Here is a 19,508-nt window from a genome sequence, read left to right as displayed (position 1 = left end):
TTTGATTGAGCCGTTCTGAAACACTCTTTCTGTAGAAACTGCAATTGGACATTCTGAGCGCTAGGAGGCCTATATTGGGAAAAAGAATGTCTACAAATAAAAACTACACAGAAGAATTGTGTGAGACTTCTTTCTGTTCTGTTTGTTCAACTAAAAGAGTTGAACCTTAGTTTTGATTGAGCCGTTCTGAAACACTCTTTCTGTAGAAAATGCAAGTGGAGATTCGGAGCGCTAAGAGGGTAATAGTGGAAAAAGGAATGTCTCCAAATATAAACTACACAGAATCATTCTGTGAAACTTCTTTCTGTTCTGTGCATTCAGCTAACAGAGTTAAACCATACTTTTGATTGAGCAGATCTGAACTCTCTTTCTGTAGAAAATGCAACTGGACATGTGGAGCGCTAAGAGAGTAGTAGTGGAAAAAGGAATATATCCAAATATAAACTACACAGAAGCATTCTGTGAAACTTCTTTCTGATCTGAGCATTCAGCTAACAGAGTTAAACCATACTTTTGATTGAGCAGTTTTGAAACACTCTGTCTGTAGAAAATGCAACTGGACATTCGTAGCGCTAAGTGGGTAATTGTGGAAAAAAGAATATGTTCAAATATAAACTACACAGAAGCATTGTATGAAACTTCTTTCTGTTCTGTGAATTCAACTAACAGAGTTGAACCTTACTTTTGATTGAGCCTTTCTGAAACACTCTTTCTGTAGAAACTGCAATTGGACATTCTGAGCGCTAAGAGGCCTATAATGGGAAAAATAATATCTTCAAATAAAACTACACAGAAGCATTGTGTGAAACTTATTTCTGATATTTTCCTTAAGCTAACAGAGTTAAACCATACTTTTGATTGCGCAGTTCTGAACACTCTTTCTGTAGAAAATGCAAGTGGACATTCGGAGCGCTAAGAGGGTAATAGTGGAAAAAGGAATATATTTAAATATAAACTACACAGTAGCATTCTGTGAAAATTCTTTCTGTTCTGTGCATTCAACTAACAGAGTTGAACCTTACTTTTGATTGAGCCGTTCTGAAACACTCTTTCTGTAGGAACTGCAATTGGACATGCTAAGCGCTAAGAGGCCTACATTGGGAAAAAGAATATCTTCAAATAAAAACTACACAGATGCATTCTGTGAAACTTATTTCTGATCTGTAAATTCAGTTAACAGAGATAAAACATATTTTTGATTGAGCAGTTATGAAACACTCTTTTTGTAGAAAATGCAAGTGGAGATTCGGAGCGCTAAGAGGGTAATAGTGGAAAAAGGAATGTCTTCAAATATAAACTACACAGAATCATTCGGTGAAACTTCTTTGTGATCTGTGCATTCAGCTAACAGAGTTAAACCATACTTTTGATTGAGCAGATCTGAACACTCTTTCTGTAGAAAATGCAACTGGACATTTGGAGCGCTAAGAGCGTAGTAGTGGAAAAAGGAATATATTCAAATATAAACTACACAGAAGCATTCTGTGAAACTTCTTTCTGATCTGAGCATTCAGCTAACAGAGTTAAACCATACTTTTGATTGAGCAGTTTTGAAACACTCTGTCTGTAGAAAATGCAACTGGACATTCGTAGCGCTAAGTGGGTAATTGTGGAAAAAAGAATATGTTCAAATATAAACTACACAGAAGCAGTGTATGAAACTTCTTTCTGTTCTGTGAATTCAACTAACAGAGTTGAACCTTACTTTTGATTGAGCCTTTCTGAAACACTCTTTCTGTAGAAACTGCAATTGGATATTCTGAGCGCTAAGAGGCCTATATTGGGAAAAATAATATCTTCAAATAAAAACTACACAGAAGCATTGTGTGAAACTTATTTCTGATATGTTCATTAAGCTAACAGAGTTAAACCATACTTTTGATTGCGCAGTTCTGAACACTCTTTCTGTAGAAAATGCAAGTGGACATTCGGAGCGCTAAGAGGGTAATAGTGGAAAAAGGAATATATTCAAATATAAACTACACAGTAGCATTCTGTGAAAATTCTTTCTGTTCTGTGCATTCAACTAACAGAGTTGAACCTTACTTTTGATTGAGCCGTTCTGAAACACTCTTTCTGTAGAAACTGCAATTGGACATGCTAAGCGCTAAGAGGCCTACATTGGGAAAAAGAATATCTTCAAATAAAAACTACACAGATGCATTCTGTGAAACTCATTTCTGATCTGTAAATTCAGTTAACAGAGATAAAACATATTTTTGATTGAGCAGTTATGAAACACTCTTTTTGTAGAAAATGGAAGTGGAGATTCGGAGCGCTAAGAGGGTAATAGTGGAAAAAGGAATGTCTTCAAATATAAACTACACAGAATCATTCGGTGAAACTTCTTTCTGATCTGTGCATTCAGCTAACAGACTTAAACCATACTTTTGATTGAGCAGATCTGAACTCTCTTTCTGTAGAAAATGCAACTGGACATTTGGAGCGCTAAGAGCGTAGTAGTGGAAAAAGGTATATATTCAAATATAAACTACACAGAAGCATTCTGTGAAACTTCTTTCTGATCTGAGCATTCAGCTAACAGAGTTAAACCATACTTTTGATTGAGCAGTTTTGAAACACTCTGTCTGTAGAAAATGCAACTGCACATTCGTAGCGCTAAGTGGGTAATAGTGGAAAAAAAATATGTTCAAATATAAACTACACAGAAGCATTGTATGAAACTTCTTTCTGTTCTGTGCATTCAACTAACAGAGTTGAACCTTACTTTTGATTGAGCCGTTCTGAAACACTCTTTCTGTAGAAACTGCAATTGGACATTCTGAGCGCTAAGAGGCCTATATTGGGAAAAAGAATGTCTACAAATAAAAACTACACAGAAGAATTGTGTGAAACTTCTTTCTGTTCTGTTTGTTCAACTAAAAGAGTTGAACCTTAGTTTTGATTGAGCCTTTCTGAAACACTCTTTCTGTAGAAAATGCAAGTGGAGATTCTGAGCGCTAAGAGGGTAATAGTGGAAAAAGGAATGTCTCCAAATATAAACTACACAGAATCATTCGGTGAAACTTCTTTCTGATCTGTGCATTCAGCTAACAGAGTTAAACCATACTTTTGATTGAGCAGATCTGAACACTCTTTCTGTATAAAATGCAACTGGACATTTGGAGCGCTAAGAGCGTAGTAGTGGAAAAAGGAATATATTCAAATATAAACTACACAGAAGCATTCTGTGAAACTTCTTTCTGATCTGAGCATTCAGCTAACAGAGTTAAACCATACTTTTGATTGAGCAGTTTTGAAACACTGTCTCTAGAAAATGCAACTGGACATTCGTAGCGCTAAGTGGGTAATTGTGGAAAAAAGAATATATTCAAATATAAACTACACAGAAGCATTGTATGAAACTTCTTTCTGTTCTGTGCATTCAACTAACAGAGTTGAACCTTACTTTTGATTGAGCCGTTCTGAAACACTCTTTCTGTAGAAACTGCAATTGGACATTCTGAGCGCTAAGAGGCCTATATTGGGAAAAAGAATGTCTACAAATAAAAACTACACAGAAGAATTGTGTGAAACTTCTTTCTGTTCTGTTTGTTCAACTAAAAGAGTTGAACCTTAGTTTTGATTGAGCCTTTCTGAAACACTCTTTCTGTAGAAAATGCAAGTGGAGATTCTGAGCGCTAAGAGGGTAATAGTGGAAAAAGGAATGTCTCCAAATATAAACTACACAGAATCATTCTGTGAAACTTCTTTCTGATCTGTGCATTCAGCTAACAGAGTTAAACCATACTTTTGATTGAGCAGATCTGAACTCTCTTTCTGTAGAAAATGCAACTGGACATTTGGAGCGCTAAGAGAGTAGTAGTGGAAAAAGGAATATATTCAAATATAAACTACACAGAAGCATTCTGTGAAACTTCTTTCTGATCTGAGCATTCAGCTAACAGAGTTAAACCATACTTTTGATTGAGCAGTTTTGAAACACACTGTCTGTAGAAAATGCAACTGGACATTCGTAGCGCTAAGTGGGTAATAGTGGAAAAAAGAATATGTTCAAATATAAACTACACAGAAGCATTGTGTGAAACTTCTTTCTGTTCTGTGCATTCAACTAACAGAGTTGAACCTTACTTTTGATTGAGCCTTTCTGAAACACTCTTTCTGTAGAAACTGCAATTGGACATTCTGAGCGCTAAGAGGCCTATATTGGGAAAAAAAATATCTTCAAATAAAAACTACACAGAAGCATTGTGTGAAACTTATTTCTGATATGTTCATTAAGCTAACAGAGTTAAACCATACTTTTGATTGCGCAGTTCTGAACACTCTTTCTGTAGTAAATGCAAGTGGACATTCGGAGCGCTAAGAGGGTAATAGTGGAAAAAGGAATATATTCAAATATAAACTACACGGTAGCATTCTGTGAAAATTCTTTCTGTTCTGTGCATTCAACTAACAGAGTTGAACCTTACTTTTGATTGAGCCGTTCTGAAACACTCTTTCTGTAGAAACTGCAATTGGACATGCTAAGCGCTAAGAGGCCTACATTTTGAAAAAGAATATCTTCAAATAAAAACTACACAGATGCATTCTGTGAAACTTATTTCTGATCTGTAAATTCAGTTAACAGAGATAAAACATATTTTTGATTGAGCAGTTATGAAACACTCTTTTTGTAGAAAATGCAAGTGGAGATTCGGAGCGCTAAGAGGGTAATAGTGGAAAAAGGAATGTCTTCAAATATAAACTACACAGAATCATTCGGTGAAACTTCTTTCTGATCTGTGCATTCAGCTAACAGAGTTAAACCATACTTTTGATAGAGCAGATCTGAACACTCTTTCTGTATAAAATGCAACTGGACATTTGGAGCGCTAAGAGCGTAGTAGTGGAAAAAGGAATATATTCAAATATAAACTACACAGAAGCATTCTGTGAAACTTCTTTCTGATCTGAGCATTCAGCTAACAGAGTTAAACCATACTTTTGATTGAGCAGTTTTGAAACACTCTGTCTGTAGAAAATGCAACTGGACATTCGTAGCGCTAAGTGGGTAATTGTGGAAAAAAGAATATGTTCAAATATAAACTACACAGAAGCAGTGTATGAAACTTCTTTCTGTTCAGTGAATTCAACTAACAGAGTTGAACCTTACTTTTGATTGAGCCTTTCTGAAACACTCTTTCTGTAGAAACTGCAATTGGACATTCTGAGCGCTAAGAGGCCTAAATTGGGAAAAATAATATCTTCAAATAAAAACTACACAGAAGCATTGTGTGAAACTTATTTCTGATATGTTCATTAAGCTAACAGAGTTAAACCATACTTTTGATTGCGCAGTTCTGAACACTCTTTCTGTAGAAAATGCAAGTGGACATTCGGAGCGCTAAGAGGGTAATAGTGGAAAAAGGAATATATTCAAATATAAACTACACAGTAGCATTCTGTGAAAATTCTTTCTGTTCTGTGCATTCAACTAACAGAGTTGAACCTTACTTTTGATTGAGCCTTTCTGAAACACTCTTTCTGTAGAAACTGCAATTGGACATTCTGAGCGCTAAGAGGCCTATATTGGGAAAAATAATATCTTCAAATAAAAACTACACAGAAGCATTGTGTGAAACTTATTTCTGATATGTTCATTAAGCTAACAGAGTTAAACCATACTTTTGATTGCGCAGTTCTGAACACTCTTTCTGTAGAAAATGCAAGTGGACTTTCGGAGCGCTAAGAGGGTAATAGTGGAAAAACGAATATATTCAAATATAAACTACACAGTAGCATTCTGTGAAAATTCTTTCTGTTCTGTGCATTCAACTAACAGAGTTGGACCTTCCTTTTGATTGAGCCGTTCTGAAACACTCTTTCTGTAGAAAGTGCAATTGGACATGCTAAGCGCTAAGAGGCCTACATTTTGAAAAAGAATATCTTCAAATAAAAACTACACAGATGCATTCTGTGAAACTTATTTCTGATCTGTAAATTCAGTTAACAGAGATAAAACATATTTTTGATTGAGCAGTTATGAAACACTCTTTTTGTAGAAAATGCAAGTGGAGATTCGGAGCGCTAAGAGGGTAATAGTGGAAAAAGGAATGTCTTCAAATATAAACTACACAGAATCTTTCGTTGAAACTTCTTTCTGATCTGTGCATTCAGCTAACAGAGTTAAACCATTCTTTTGATTGAGCAGATCTGAACACTCTTTCTGTAGAAAATGCAACTGGACATTTGGAGCGCTAAGAGCGTAGTAGTGGAAAAAGGAATATATTCAAATATAAACTACACAGAAGCATTCTGTGAAACTTCTTTCTGATCTGAGCATTCAGCTAACAGAGTTAAACCATACTTTTGATTGAGCAGTTTTGAAACACTCTGTCTGTAGAAAATGCAACTGGACATTCGTAGCGCTAAGTGGGTAATAGTGGAAAAAAGAATATGTTCAAATATAAACTACACAGAACCATTGTATGAAACTTATTTCTGTTCTGTGCATTCAACTAACAGAGTTGAACCTTTCTTTTGATTGAGCCGTTCTGAAACACTCTTTCTGTAGAAACTGCAATTGGACATTCTGAGCGCTAGGAGGCCTATATTGGGAAAAAGAATGTCTACAAATAAAAACTACACAGAAGAATTGTGTGAGACTTCTTTCTGTTCTGTTTGTTCAACTAAAAGAGTTGAACCTTAGTTTTGATTGAGCCGTTCTGAAACACTCTTTCTGTAGAAAATGCAAGTGGAGATTCGGAGCGCTAAGAGGGTAATAGTGGAAAAAGGAATGTCTCCAAATATAAACTACACAGAATCATTCTGTGAAACTTCTTTCTGTTCTGTGCATTCAGCTAACAGAGTTAAACCATACTTTTGATTGAGCAGATCTGAACTCTCTTTCTGTAGAAAATGCAACTGGACATTTGGAGCGCTAAGAGAGTAGTAGTGGAAAAAGGAATATATCCAAATATAAACTACACAGAAGCATTCTGTGAAACTTCTTTCTGATCTGAGCATTCAGCTAACAGAGTTAAACCATACTTTTGATTGAGCAGTTTTGAAACACTCTGTCTGTAGAAAATGCAACTGGACATTCGTAGCGCTAAGTGGGTAATTGTGGAAAAAAGAATATGTTCAAATATAAACTACACAGAAGCATTGTATGAAACTTCTTTCTGTTCTGTGAATTCAACTAACAGAGTTGAACCTTACTTTTGATTGAGCCTTTCTGAAACACTCTTTCTGTAGAAACTGCAATTGGACATTCTGAGCGCTAAGAGGCCTATAATGGGAAAAATAATATCTTCAAATAAAACTACACAGAAGCATTGTGTGAAACTTATTTCTGATATTTTCCTTAAGCTAACAGAGTTAAACCATACTTTTGATTGCGCAGTTCTGAACACTCTTTCTGTAGAAAATGCAAGTGGACATTCGGAGCGCTAAGAGGGTAATAGTGGAAAAGGGAATATATTTAAATATAAACTACACAGTAGCATTCTGTGAAAATTCTTTCTGTTCTGTGCATTCAACTAACAGAGTTGAACCTTACTTTTGATTGAGCCGTTCTGAAACACTCTTTCTGTAGGAACTGCAATTGGACATGCTAAGCGCTAAGAGGCCTACATTGGGAAAAAGAATATCTTCAAATAAAAACTACACAGATGCATTCTGTGAAACTTATTTCTGATCTGTAAATTCAGTTAACAGAGATAAAACATATTTTTGATTGAGCAGTTATGAAACACTCTTTTTGTAGAAAATGCAAGTGGAGATTCGGAGCGCTAAGAGGGTAATAGTGGAAAAAGGAATGTCTTCAAATATAAACTACACAGAATCATTCGGTGAAACTTCTTTGTGATCTGTGCATTCAGCTAACAGAGTTAAACCATACTTTTGATTGAGCAGATCTGAACACTCTTTCTGTAGAAAATGCAACTGGACATTTGGAGCGCTAAGAGCGTAGTAGTGGAAAAAGGAATATATTCAAATATAAACTACACAGAAGCATTCTGTGAAACTTCTTTCTGATCTGAGCATTCAGCTAACAGAGTTAAACCATACTTTTGATTGAGCAGTTTTGAAACACTCTGTCTGTAGAAAATGCAACTGGACATTCGTAGCGCTAAGTGGGTAATTGTGGAAAAAAGAATATGTTCAAATATAAACTACACAGAAGCAGTGTATGAAACTTCTTTCTGTTCTGTGAATTCAACTAACAGAGTTGAACCTTACTTTTGATTGAGCCTTTCTGAAACACTCTTTCTGTAGAAACTGCAATTGGATATTCTGAGCGCTAAGAGGCCTATATTGGGAAAATTAATATCTTCAAATAAAAACTACACAGAAGCATTGTGTGAAACTTATTTCTGATATGTTCATTAAGCTAACAGAGTTAAACCATACTTTTGATTGCGCAGTTCTGAACCCTCTTTCTGTAGAAAATGCAAGTGGACATTTGGAGCGCTAAGAGGGTAATAGTGGAAAAAGGAATATATTCAAATATAAACTACACAGTAGCATTCTGTGAAAATTCTTTCTGTTCTGTGCATTCAACTAACAGAGTTGAACCTTACTTTTGATTGAGCCGTTCTGAAACACTCTTTCTGTAGAAACTGCAATTGGACATGCTAAGCGCAAAGAGGCCTACATTGGGAAAAAGAATATCTTCAAATAAAAACTACACAGATGCATTCTGTGAAACTCATTTCTGATCTGTAAATTCAGTTAACAGAGATAAAACATATTTTTGATTGAGCAGTTATGAAACACTCTTTTTGTAGAAAATGGAAGTGGAGATTCGGAGCGCTAAGAGGGTAATAGTGGAAAAAGGAATGTCTTCAAATATAAACTACACAGAATCATTCGGTGAAACTTCTTTCTGATCTGTGCATTCAGCTAACAGACTTAAACCATACTTTTGATTGAGCAGATCTGAACTCTCTTTCTGTAGAAAATGCAACTGGACATTTGGAGCGCTAAGAGCGTAGTAGTGGAAAAAGGTATATATTCAAATATAAACTACACAGAAGCATTCTGTGAAACTTCTTTCTTTTCTGAGCATTCAGCTAACAGAGTTAAACCATACTTTTGATTGAGCAGTTTTGAAACACTCTGTCTGTAGAAAATGCAACTGCACATTCGTAGCGCTAAGTGGGTAATAGTGGAAAAAAGAATATGTTCAAATATAAACTACACAGAAGCATTGTATGAAACTTCTTTCTGTTCTGTGCATTCAACTAACAGAGTTGAACCTTACTTTTGATTGAGCCGTTCTGAAACACTCTTTCTGTAGAAACTGCAATTGGACATTCTGAGCGCTAAGAGGCCTATATTGGGAAAAAGAATGTCTACAAATAAAAACTACACAGAAGAATTGTGTGAAACTTCTTTCTGTTCTGTTTGTTCAACTAAAAGAGTTGAACCTTAGTTTTGATTGAGCCGTTCTGAAACACTCTTTCTGTAGAAAATGCAAGTGGAGATTCTGAGCGCTAAGAGGGTAATAGTGGAAAAAGGAATGTCTCCAAATATAAACTACACAGAATCATTCTGTGAAACTTCTTTCTGATCTGTGCATTCAGCTAACAGAGTTAAACCATACTTTTGATTGAGCAGATCTGAACTCTCTTTCTGTAGAAAATGCAACTGGACATTTGGAGCGCTAAGAGAGTAGTAGTGGAAAAAGGAATATATCCAAATATAAACTACACAGAAGCATTCTGTGAAACTTCTTTCTGATCTGAGCATTCAGCTAACAGAGTTAAACCATACTTTTGATTGAGCAGTTTTGAAACACTCTGTCTGTAGAAAATGCAACTGGACATTCGTAGCGCTAAGTGGGTAATTGTGGAAAAAAGAATATGTTCAAATATAAACTACACAGAAGCATTGTATGAAACTTCTTTCTGTTCTGTGAATTCAACTAACAGAGTTGAACCTTACTTTTGATTGAGCCTTTCTGAAACACTCTTTCTGTAGAAACTGCAATTGGACATTCTGAGCGCTAAGAGGCCTATAATGGGAAAAATAATATCTTCAAATAAAACTACACAGAAGCATTGTGTGAAACTTATTTCTGATATTTTCCTTAAGCTAACAGAGTTAAACCATACTTTTGATTGCGCAGTTCTGAACACTCTTTCTGTACAAAATGCAAGTGGACCTTCGGAGCGCTAAGAGGGTAATAGTGGAAAAAGGAATATATTTAAATATAAACTACACAGTAGCATTCTGTGAAAATTCTTTCTGTTCTGTGCATTCAACTAACAGAGTTGAACCTTACTTTTGATTGAGCCGTTCTGAAACACTCTTTCTGTAGGAACTGCAATTGGACATGCTAAGCGCTAAGAGGCCTACATTGGGAAAAAGAATATCTTCAAATAAAAACTACACAGATGCATTCTGTGAAACTTATTTCTGATCTGTAAATTCAGTTAACAGAGATAAAACATATTTTTGATTGAGCAGTTATGAAACACTCTTTTTGTAGAAAATGCAAGTGGAGATTCGGAGCGCTAAGAGGGTAATAGTGGAAAAAGGAATGTCTTCAAATATAAACTACACAGAATCATTCGGTGAAACTTCTTTGTGATCTGTGCATTCAGCTAACAGAGTTAAACCATACTTTTGATTGAGCAGATCTGAACACTCTTTCTGTAGAAAATGCAACTGGACATTTGGAGCGCTAAGAGCGTAGTAGTGGAAAAAGGAATATATTCAAATATAAACTACACAGAAGCATTCTGTGAAACTTCTTTCTGATCTGAGCATTCAGCTAACAGAGTTAAACCATACTTTTGATTGAGCAGTTTTGAAACACTCTGTCTGTAGAAAATGCAACTGGACATTCGTAGCGCTAAGTGGGTAATTGTGGAAAAAAGAATATGTTCAAATATAAACTACACAGAAGCAGTGTATGAAACTTCTTTCTGTTCTGTGAATTCAACTAACAGAGTTGAACCTTACTTTTGATTGAGCCTTTCTGAAACACTCTTTCTGTAGAAACTGCAATTGGATATTCTGAGCGCTAAGAGGCCTATATTGGGAAAATTAATATCTTCAAATAAAAACTACACAGAAGCATTGTGTGAAACTTATTTCTGATATGTTCATTAAGCTAACAGAGTTAAACCATACTTTTGATTGCGCAGTTCTGAACACTCTTTCTGTAGAAAATGCAAGTGGACATTCGGAGCGCTAAGAGGGTAATAGTGGAAAAAGGAATATATTCAAATATAAACTACACAGTAGCATTCTGTGAAAATTCTTTCTGTTCTGTGCATTCAACTAACAGAGTTGAACCTTACTTTTGATTGAGCCGTTCTGAAACACTCTTTCTGTAGAAACTGCAATTGGACATGCTAAGCGCAAAGAGGCCTACATTGGGAAAAAGAATATCTTCAAATAAAAACTACACAGATGCATTCTGTGAAACTCATTTCTGATCTGTAAATTCAGTTAACAGAGATAAAACATATTTTTGATTGAGCAGTTATGAAACACTCTTTTTGTAGAAAATGGAAGTGGAGATTCGGAGCGCTAAGTGGGTAATAGTGGAAAAAGGAATGTCTTCAAATATAAACTACACAGAATCATTCGGTGAAACTTCTTTCTGATCTGTGCATTCAGCTAACAGACTTAAACCATACTTTTGATTGAGCAGATCTGAACTCTCTTTCTGTAGAAAATGCAACTGGACATTTGGAGCGCTAAGAGCGTAGTAGTGGAAAAAGGTATATATTCAAATATAAACTACACAGAAGCATTCTGTGAAACTTCTTTCTTTTCTGAGCATTCAGCTAACAGAGTTAAACCATACTTTTGATTGAGCAGTTTTGAAACACTCTGTCTGTAGAAAATGCAACTGCACATTCGTAGCGCTAAGTGGGTAATAGTGGAAAAAGAATATGTTCAAATATAAACTACACAGAAGCATTGTATGAAACTTCTTTCTGTTCTGTGCATTCAACTAACAGAGTTGAACCTTACTTTTGATTGAGCCGTTCTGAAACACTCTTTCTGTAGAAACTGCAATTGGACATTCTGAGCGCTAAGAGGCCTATATTGGGAAAAAGAATGTCTACAAATAAAAACTACACAGAAGAATTGTGTGAAACTTCTTTCTGTTCTGTTTGTTCAACTAAAAGAGTTGAACCTTAGTTTTGATTGAGCCGTTCTGAAACACTCTTTCTGTAGAAAATGCAAGTGGAGATTCTGAGCGCTAAGAGGGTAATAGTGGAAAAAGGAATGTCTCCAAATATAAACTACACAGAATCATTCTGTGAAACTTCTTTCTGATCTGTGCATTCAGCTAACAGAGTTAAACCATACTTTTGATTGAGCAGATCTGAACTCTCTTTCTGTAGAAAATGCAACTGGACATTTGGAGCGCTAAGAGAGTAGTAGTGGAAAAAGGAATATATTCAAATATAAACTACACAGAAGCATTCTGTGAAACTTCTTTCTGATCTGAGCATTCAGCTAACAGAGTTAAACCATACTTTTGATTGAGCAGTTTTGAAACACTCTGTCTGTAGAAAATGCAACTGGACATTCGTAGCGCTAAGTGGGTAATAGTGGAAAAAAGAATATGTTCAAATATAAACTACACAGAAGCATTGTGTGAAACTACTTTCTGTTCTGTGCATTCAACTAACAGAGTTGAACCTTACTTTTGATTGAGCCTTTCTGAAACACTCTTTCTGTAGAAACTGCAATTGGACATTCTGAGCGCTAAGAGGCCTATATTGGGAAAAAAAATATCTTCAAATAAAAACTACACAGAAGCATTGTGTGAAACTTATTTCTGATATGTTCATTAAGCTAACAGAGTTAAACCATACTTTTGATTGCGCAGTTCTGAACACTCTTTCTGTAGAAAATGCAAGTGGACATTCGGAGCGCTAAGAGGGTAATAGTGGAAAAAGGAATATATTCAAATATAAACTACACAGTAGCATTCTGTGAAAATTCTTTCTGTTCTGTGCATTCAACTAACAGAGTTGAACCTTACTTTTGATTGAGCCGTTCTGAAACACTCTTTCTGTAGAAACTGCAATTGGACATGCTAAGCGCTAAGAGGCCTACATTTTGAAAAAGAATATCTTCAAATAAAAACTACACAGATGCATTCTGTGAAACTTATTTCTGATCTGTAAATTCAGTTAACAGAGATAAAACATATTTTTGATTGAGCAGTTATGAAACACTCTTTTTGTAGAAAATGCAAGTGGAGATTCGGAGCGCTAAGAGGGTAATAGTGGAAAAAGGAATGTCTTCAAATATAAACTACACAGAATCATTCGGTGAAACTTCTTTCTGATCTGTGCATTCAGCTAACAGAGTTAAACCATACTTTTGATTGAGCAGATCTGAACACTCTTTCTGTATAAAATGCAACTGGACATTTGGAGCGCTAAGAGCTTAGTAGTGGAAAAAGGAATATATTCAAATATAAACTACACAGAAGCATTCTGTGAAACTTCTTTCTGATCTGAGCATTCAGCTAACAGAGTTAAACCATACTTTTGATTGAGCAGTTTTGAAACACTCTGTCTGTAGAAAATGCAACTGGACATTCGTAGCGCTAAGTGGGTAATTGTGGAAAAAAGAATATGTTCAAATATAAACTACACAGAAGCAGTTTATGAAACTTCTTTCTGTTCTGTGAATTCAACTAACAGAGTTGAACCTTACTTTTGATTGAGCCTTTCTGAAACACTCTTTCTGTAGAAACTGCAATTGGACATTCTGAGCGCTAAGAGGCCTATATTGGGAAAAATAATATCTTCAAATAAAAACTACACAGAAGCATTGTGTGAAACTTATTTCTGATATGTTCATTAAGCTAACAGAGTTAAACCATACTTTTGATTGCGCAGTTCTGAACACTCTTTCTGTAGAAAATGCAAGTGGACATTCGGAGCGCTAAGAGGGTAATAGTGGAAAAAGGAATATATTCAAATATAAACTACACAGTAGCATTCTGTGAAAATTCTTTCTGTTCTGTGCATTCAACTAACAGAGTTGAACCTTACTTTTGATTGAGCCGTTCTGAAACACTCTTTCTGTAGAAACTGCAATTGGACATGCTAAGCGCTAAGAGGCCTACATTGGGAAAAAGAATATCTTCAAATAAAAACTACACAGATGCATTCTGTGAAACTTATTTCTGATCTGTAAATTCAGTTAACAGAGATAAAACATATTTTTGATTGAGCAGTTATGAAACACTCTTTTTGTAGAAAATGGAAGTGGAGATTCGGAGCGCTAAGACGGTAATAGTGGAAAAAGGAATGTCTTCAAATATAAACTACACAGAATCATTCGGTGAAACTTCTTTGTGATCTGTGCATTCAGCTAACAGAGTTAAACCATACTTTTGATTGAGCAGATCTGAACACTCTTTCTGTAGAAAATGCAACTGGACATTTGGAGCGCTAAGAGCGTAGTAGTGGAAAAAGGAATATATTCAAATATAAACTACACAGAAGCATTCTGTGAAACTTCTTTCTGATCTGAGCATTCAGCTAACAGAGTTAAACCATACTTTTGATTGAGCAGTTTTGAAACACTCTGTCTGTAGAAAATGCAACTGGACATTCGTAGCGCTAAGTGGGTAATAGTGGAAAAAAGAATATGTTCAAATATAAACTACACAGAAGCATTGTATGAAACTTCTTTCTGTTCTGTGCATTCAACTAACAGAGTTGAACCTTACTTTTGATTGAGCCGTTCTGAAACACTCTTTCTGTAGAAACTGCAATTGGACATTCTGAGCGCTAAGAGGCCTATATTGGGAAAAAGAATGTCTACAAATAAAAACTACACAGAAGAATTGTGTGAAACTTCTTTCTGTTCTGTTTGTTCAACTAAAAGAGTTGAACCTTAGTTTTGATTGAGCCGTTCTGAAACACTCTTTCTGTAGAAAATGCAAGTGGAGATTCGGAGCGCTAAGAGGGTAATAGTGGAAAAAGGAATGTCTCCGAATATAAACTACACAGAATCATTCTGTGAAACTTCTTTCTGATCTGTGCATTCAGCTAACAGAGTTAAACCATACTTTTGATTGAGCAGATCTGAACTCTCTTTCTGTAGAAAATGCAACTGGACATTTGGAGCGCTAAGAGAGTAGTAGTGGAAAAAGGAATATATTCAAATATAAACTACACAGAAGCAGTCTGTGAAACTTCTTTCTGATCTGAGCATTCAGCTAACAGAGTTAAACCATACTTTTGATTGAGCAGTTTTGAAACACTCTGTCTGTAGAAAATGCAACTGGACATTCGTAGCGCTAAGTGGGTAATAGTGGAAAAAAGAATATGTTCAAATATAAACTACACAGAAGCATTGTATGAAACTTCTTCCTGTTCTGTGCATTCAACTAACAGAGTTGAACCTTACTTTTGATTGAGCCTTTCTGAAACACTCTTTCTGTAGAAACTGCAATTGGACATTCTGAGCGCTAAGAGGCCTATATTGGGAAAAATAATATCTTCAAATAAAAACTACACAGAAGCATTGTGTGAAACTTATTTCTGATATGTTCATTAAGCTAACAGAGTTAAACCATACTTTTGATTGCGCAGTTCTGAACACTCTTTCTGTAGAAAATTCAAGTGGACATTCGGAGCGCTAAGAGGGTAATAGTGGAAAAAGGAATATATTCAAATATAAACTACACAGTAGCATTCTGTGAAAATTCTTTCTGTTCTGTGCATTCAACTAACAGAGTTGAACCTTACTTTTGATTGAGCCGTTCTGAAACACTCTTTCTGTAGAAACTGCAATTGGACATGCTGAGCGCTAAGAGGCCTACATTGGGAAAAAGAATATCTTCAAATAAAAACTACACAGATGCATTCTGTGAAACTTATTTCTGATCTGTAAATTCAGTTAACAGAGATAAAACATATTTTTGATTGAGCAGTTATGAAACACTCTTTTTGTAGAAAATGCAAGTGGAGATTCGGAGCGCTAAGAGGGTAATAGTGGAAAAAGGAATGTCTTCAAATATAAACTAAACAGAATCATTCGGTGAAACTTCTTTGTGATCTGTGCATTCAGCTAACAGAGTTAAACCATACTTTTGATTGAGCAGATCTGAACACTCTTTCTGTAGAAAATGCAACTGGACATTTGGAGCGCTAAGAGCGTAGTAGTGGAAAAAGGAATATATTCAAATATAAACTACACAGAAGCATTCTGTGAAACTTCTTTCTGATCTGAGCATTCAGCTAACAGAGTTAAACCATACTTTTGATTGAGCAGTTTTGAAACACTCTGTCTGTAGAAAATGCAACTGGACATTCGTAGCGCTAAGTGGGTAATAGTGGAAAAAAGAATATGTTCAAATATAAACTACACAGAAGCATTGTATGAAACTTCTTTCTGTTCTGTGCATTCAACTAACAGAGTTGAACCTTACTTTTGATTGAGCCGTTCTGAAACACTCTTTCTGTAGAAACTGCAATTGGACATTCTGAGCGCTAAGAGGCCTATATTGGGAAAAAGAATGTCTACAAATAAAAACTACACAGAAGAATTGTGTGAAACTTCTTTCTGTTCTGTTTGTTCAACTAAAAGAGTTGAACCTTAGTTTTGATTGAGCCGTTCTGAAACACTCTTTCTGTAGAAAATGCAAGTGGAGATTCGGAGCGCTAAGAGGGTAATAGTGGAAAAAGGAATGTCTCCGAATATAAACTACACAGAATCATTCTGTGAAACTTCTTTCTGATCTGTGCATTCAGCTAACAGAGTTAAACCATACTTTTGATTGAGCAGATCTGAACTCTCTTTCTGTAGAAAATGCAACTGGACATTTGGAGCGCTAAGAGAGTAGTAGTGGAAAAAGGAATATATTCAAATATAAACTACACAGAAGCATTCTGTGAAACTTCTTTCTGATCTGAGCATTCAGCTAACAGAGTTAAACCATACTTTTGATTGAGCAGTTTTGAAACACTCTGTCTGTAGAAAATGCAACTGGACATTCGTAGCGCTAAGTGGGTAATAGTGGAAAAAAGAATATGTTCAAATATAAACTACACAGAAGCATTGTATGAAACTTCTTTCTGTTCTGTGCATTCAACTAACAGAGTTGAACCTTACTTTTGATTGAGCCTTTCTGAAACACTCTTTCTGTAGAAACTGCAATTGGACATTCTGAGCGCTAAGAGGCCTATATTGGGAAAAATAATATCTTCAAATAAAAACTACACAGAAGCATTGTGTGAAACTTATTTCTGATATGTTCATTAAGCTAACAGAGTTAAACCATACTTTTGATTGCGCAGTTCTGAACACTCTTTCTGTAGAAAATGCAAGTGGACATTCGGAGCGCTAAGAGGGTAATACTGGAAAAAGGAATATATTCAAATATAAACTACACAGTAGCATTCTGTGAAAATTCTTTCTGTTCTGTGCATTCAACTAACAGAGTTGAACCTTACTTTTGATTGAGCCGTTCTGAAACACTCTTTCTGTAGAAACTGCAATTGGACATGCTAAGCGCTAAGAGGCCTACATTTTGAAAAAGAATATCTTCAAATAAAAACTACACAGATGCATTCTGTGAAACTTATTTCTGATCTGTAAATTCAGTTAACAGAGATAAAACATATTTTTGATTGAGCAGTTATGAAACACTCTTTTTGTAGAAAATGCAAGTGGAGATTCGGAGCGCTAAGAGGGTAATAGTGGAAAAAGGAATGTCTTCAAATATAAACTACACAGAATCATTCGGTGAAACTTCTTTCTGATCTGTGCATTCAGCTAACAGAGTTAAACCATACTTTTGATTGAGCAGATCTGAACACTCTTTCTGTAGAAAATGCAACTGGACATTTGGAGCGCTAAGAGCGTAGTAGTGGAAAAAGGAATATATTCAAATATAAACTACACAGAAGCATTCTGTGAAACTTGTTTCTGATCTGAGCATTCAGCTAACAGAGTTAAACCATACTTTTGATTGAGCAGTTTTGAAACACTCTGTCTGTAGAAAATGCAACTGGACATTCGTAGCGCTAAGTGGGTAATAGTGGAAAAAAGAATATGTTCAAATATAAACTACACAGAAGCATTGTATGAAACTTCTTTCTGTTCTGTGCATTCAACTAACAGAGTTGAACCTTACTTTTGATTGAGCCGTTCTGAAACACTCTTTCTGTAGAAACTGCAATTGGACATTCTGAGCGCTAGGAGGCCTATATTGGGAAAAAGGATGTCTACAAATAAAAACTACACAGAAGAATTGTGTGAAACTTCTTTCTGTTCTGTTTGTTCAACTAAAAGAGTTGAACCTTAGTTTTGATTGAGCCGTTCTGAAACACTCTTTCTGTAGAAAATGCAAGTGGAGATTCGGAGCGCTAAGAGGGTAATAGTGGAAAAAGGAATGTCTCCAAATATAAACTACACAGAATCATTCTGTGAAACTTCTTTCTGATCTGTGCATTCAGCTAACAGAGTTAAACCATACTTTTGATTGAGCAGATCTGAACTCTCTTTGTGTAGAAAATGCAACTGGACATTTGGAGCGCTAAGAGAGTAGTAGTGGAAAAAGGAATATATTCAAATATAAACTACACAGAAGCATTCTGTGAAACTTCTTTCTGATCTGAGCATTCAGCTAACAGAGTTAAACCATACTTTTGATTGAGCAGTTTTGAAACACTCTGTCTGTAGAAAATGCAACTGGACATTCGTAGCGCTAAGTGGGTAATAGTGGAAAAAAGAATATGTTCAAATATAAACTACACAGAAGCATTGTATGAAACTTCTTTCTGTTCTGTGCATTCAACTAACAGAGTTGAACCTTACTTTTGATTGAGCCTTTCTGAAACACTCTTTCTGTAGAAACTGCAATTGGACATTCTGAGCGCTAAGAGGCCTATATTGGGAAAAATAATATCTTCAAATAAAAACTACACAGAAGCATTGTGTGAAACTTATTTCTGACATGTTCATTAAGCTAACAGAGTTAAACCATACTTTTGATTGCGCAGTTCTGAAAACTCTTTCTGTAGAAAATGCAAGTGGACTTTCGGAGCGCTAAGAGGGTAATAGTGGAAAAAGGAATATATTCAAATATAAACTACACAGTAGCATTCTGTGAAAATTCTTTCTGTTCTGTGCATTCAACTAACAGAGTTGAACCTTACTTTTGATTGAGCCGTTCTGAAACACTCTTTCTGTAGAAACTGCAATTGGACATGCTGAGCGCTAAGAGGCCTACATTGGGAAAAAGAATATCTTCGAATAAAAACTACACAGATGCATTCTGTGAAACTTATTTCTGATCTGTAAATTCAGTTAACAGAGATAAAACATATTTTTGATTGAGCAGTTATGAAACACTCTTTTTGTAGAAAATGCAAGTTGAGATTCGGAGCGCTAAGAGGGTAATAGTGGAAAAAGGAATGTCTTCAAATATAAACTACACAGAATCATTCGGTGAACCTTCTTTCTGATCTGTGCATTCAGCTAACAGAGTTAAACCATACTTTTGATTGAGCAGATCTGAACACTCTTTCTGTAGAAAATGCAACTGGACATTTGGA

Source organism: Symphalangus syndactylus, chromosome 2 (genome assembly GCF_028878055.3).
Source record: "Symphalangus syndactylus isolate Jambi chromosome 2, NHGRI_mSymSyn1-v2.1_pri, whole genome shotgun sequence".
Taxonomy (NCBI): Eukaryota; Metazoa; Chordata; class Mammalia; order Primates; family Hylobatidae; genus Symphalangus; species Symphalangus syndactylus.
This window is presented reverse-complemented; position numbering follows the sequence as displayed.